Here is a 3,791-nt window from a genome sequence, read left to right as displayed (position 1 = left end):
GCTGAGATACAACTATTTGAAAATCTGGAATATGAGGGAGAATTTTTTTTTCATTGTTTTAAGAAAATTACCCTTAAAGTTGTCCAAATTAAGTCATTATTATTGCATATTACTAATAAAAAAATAAGTTTTGATATATTTATGGTAGGAAATTTACTAAATAACTTCATGGAATGTGATCTTTATTTCATATCCTAATGACTTTTGGCTATATATATATATATATAGACTTTAAAATGTTTCACATGTTTTTTATTCAAATTTCATCAAGAGAACAATAAAAAAAGGACTTGCCTATATTGTTATATGCTTATTGTATTTTTTTTTATCAATTTCAATCTATGAATCATTTGTTCATACATTTCTTATATAAAAAGTTTTTTCAATATAAAAACAAAACAATGTAAACAATGATTTTTTTCCCCCATCATTTTATAAAAAAAAATGCTCTCTTTTTTTTGGTTTTATATTGAAAAAAAAAAGAACAATGAATGAATGATAGTTTAATTTATATATCCACAGCTGTGCTATGACTCAAACTATGTGTTTATTACTTTTTTGTATTCAATTAAAGTCATATTAAAGGTTCATGTGCTTTATTTTTTGTTTGTCTGATAAGGTATGTGCAAACTCTGAACACATTCTTTGCTGAACTTCTATGGCAGCCATTGTTGATATCTCCAGCTCTCTGTTGTCTTTTCAGTGAGGTCTCACCCAGCAGAGAGTCTGCTCTTCTACTGCATGACTGAAACAGTTCGACAGGAGATCATATCTAGATGTAGTCAGACTAGAGCGATGGATTCTGCTCCTCCTACAGTACATCAGCAATATTATAAGCAGCTCTGTTTTTGGGAATTAAAAATTTGTATAGAATTTTCATCACAAATAGTTTTAGGATTCTGTTTGATGTGTTGCAGAACTGAATATTTGGTTCTCTTTCAGTTCTAGAGTATGAACTACAATCAACCTGGCCACACCCACCGGACGTTGAACTACAATGCTGAATTAGAATGACAGGAAGAGGAATTTACTGGATTGTAATTTAAAGAAATTCAACTCAGGTAATGCAATTGGTGTGCTTTTTTTCAAGGGTCTCATCTAGTAAAACAACTGATTTTTCCCAAAAATATAAAAAATGTATACTTTTTAACGTCAAGTGCTCATTTTGCACTAGCTCTGCCATGCATGTCAATGACATTGAAAAGGTCACAGAAGAAATCTTTCAGGTTTCCAAAGATTAAACATTTAGGATATACACACAAACTGACCATTTTAAACAATAAACTTATACAAAAATATATTAATATGTTGTTCAATATACAACAACTTTTGAATGGTCCTCCTTTTCCACAATTTTAAACACTGTAGTGTTTCCGTACTTTTATCACACATGACCTTTTCAACATGATTATGTAATGCGTGAAGTCGTGGATGTTCATGCTACTGCATTTGTGGTTAAAAAGGTGTATATATATATATATATATATATATATATATATATATATATATATATATATATATATATATATTTTTTTTTTAGTTTTTTTTTTTTTTTTTTTTTTTTAATGACCGATTGTTTCACTAGATAAGACTCTTCATCCTCGACCGGAATTGTGTAGAGCCCTTTGAAGCTCCATTGAAACTGCTGTTTAGGCCTTAAACCCATTGGCCAAAGAAGTCTACTATATGGAGAGAAATCCTGGAATGTTTTCCTCAAAAACCTTAATTTTCTTTTCAACTGAAGAGAGAAAGACCTACACATCTTGGATGACATGGGGATGAGTAAATTAAAAAGAAATTGTAATTCTCGAGTGAACTAATCCTGTAATTAAAATTTAGGAATTCAATTTTGAATGCCACACAAACCCAGTCACAGTTTTTTGTGTGTGTTTTTTTTTTTTTTTTTGTGTGTGTGTTTTTTTTTTTGTTTGTTTTTTTACATGGTTTTCCAATCATGGGGATTTCACAACATCCGAGAGAAGGTCCATTTTTTCAAACAACAAAGAGTTTGGTTGCTTTTGAATTCATGATTGCTGGTAAGTGTGATCACGCTCCTTCTGTTTCCAAGTCCACCATTTGCAATCATTTAGTGGCAAAACTAGGAAACTCTCTCTCTCTTTTAATCCCCTCATCACTGCCCACTCATTGTGACTAAAGAGCCAGTAGACAACACAACTAGCCTTTCATTCTCTCCAACAGCATGACAAGCTAAAGGAGTTCTTTGTAAACACAATTAAGCTGTGAAATCATATTGAATTACTTTCCTGCTGTCTCCAGTTCTTTAAGGATTCCCTCTCAAACAACAGTTTTGAATACTGGCACCTGCCGGGCTGCTCATATTCCCACACCTGGTCCTGCAGAAATGTCAACATAAAAGCAGCTCCATCCAGCATTCAGGGTCGCGGTCTGGTCCTTGGATCTCACCATACCTGCAATAGCACCGTTCCACTTAACATCATGCACTCTGAAAGCGCAGTAAATTAAAGATCATAAATCATGCACTATTCATAAGAGTCTCCATCCGGCCCTTTCATTGCCTGCAACCCTTCTCCCCCTCTAATGGCATTGAGCGTTCGCAGGCCTCCGAAGCGCTCCATCCCATCCTGTCCTTTTGACTGAGCATAGTGTTCTGGACCACTGCATTAAAAGCTGATATCCTGAGCAAAGCCAAATGCTTTCCATCAACCCCCATCTCACGAGACCATTGTCTGCTAGAGGAACCACCAGATGGTCTGCACCATATCGGCCTAGGTATCAGTTTTACACCAGGGGAAGCACCAGGGATATGCTCCAAAGCAATTATCACTGGAGTATAATTGAGAGATACATTATATAGCGGTGTGGTTTTCTTGCTCTGTCTGGGTCTGACGTGTGAGCTTACTCGGTTCAAGCTATATCGGGCTCAGATATTTGGAGGGAGAGTGGAGAGAGAAGGAGCGAGAATGGAGGAAAGGTAATTCACCATTACATAGGTCATGGCCCACATAATCTGGTGCACTCTCACTAATGACTGATAACATGAGGCAGGCAAGGTGTGTCAGCCCTCATCAGTCTCTCTAATTAGAGATGTGAGCACACATCTTTCATATTAAACATGCGCACACATATACACTTACAAGTGGTCCATCCATGGTGTTGTGAACGACCCAAAAAGAAATGCATTGACTTGGTGTAACTGGTCCATTGATCATCATCTTTTTTCTTCACTGTAGACTTTTGCGAGATGGGTTTCCAGAATTACTGATGTCCATCTCAGCATCCTGCTAAGACCACTCTGTTCACTTCCAGATATATGTTGGAGGGCTGCAGGGTGTAATGTAGACTTAACTCCTTAATTGAGAGAGGAAAGAAAAAAGGTAATTCATTTATGCTGTTTGATTCTCTTCATAAAGACACTCCCCACTGGATTCAGCAGGGGAGGTATAACGTGTGGTACAAGATTTTAATCGCTGCCGAGAGAGCATGCAAAGCATGCAAAAAAAAGGTCTGATATAAAATTATAATCATAGGTGGCACTTTTTGTTCTCGATCGCCCATAAAAATGATAAACAATGTCCTGAAATTGTTTATGACAAAATGTTACTTATACATATAATATATTGATAAAGATAAATATCTTTTTTTGTTTGTTTAAATGTAAGATTTATTATAGTAAGTGACAGTACAGAAATGTATAAAACTTCTTTTTTATTATTTAGAATAAATGCTGTTGTTTTGAACTTCTAAAGTATCCTGAAAAAAAAAAATGTATGATGGTTTCCAGATTTTTTTTTATAAATGAATTAAACTTT

The sequence above is a fragment of the Carassius auratus genome, unplaced genomic scaffold (assembly GCF_003368295.1).
Source record: "Carassius auratus strain Wakin unplaced genomic scaffold, ASM336829v1 scaf_tig00003339, whole genome shotgun sequence".
Lineage (NCBI taxonomy): Eukaryota > Metazoa > Chordata > Actinopteri > Cypriniformes > Cyprinidae > Carassius > Carassius auratus.
The sequence above is the reverse complement of the archived record's forward strand: the minus strand, read 5'-3'. Positions refer to the sequence as shown.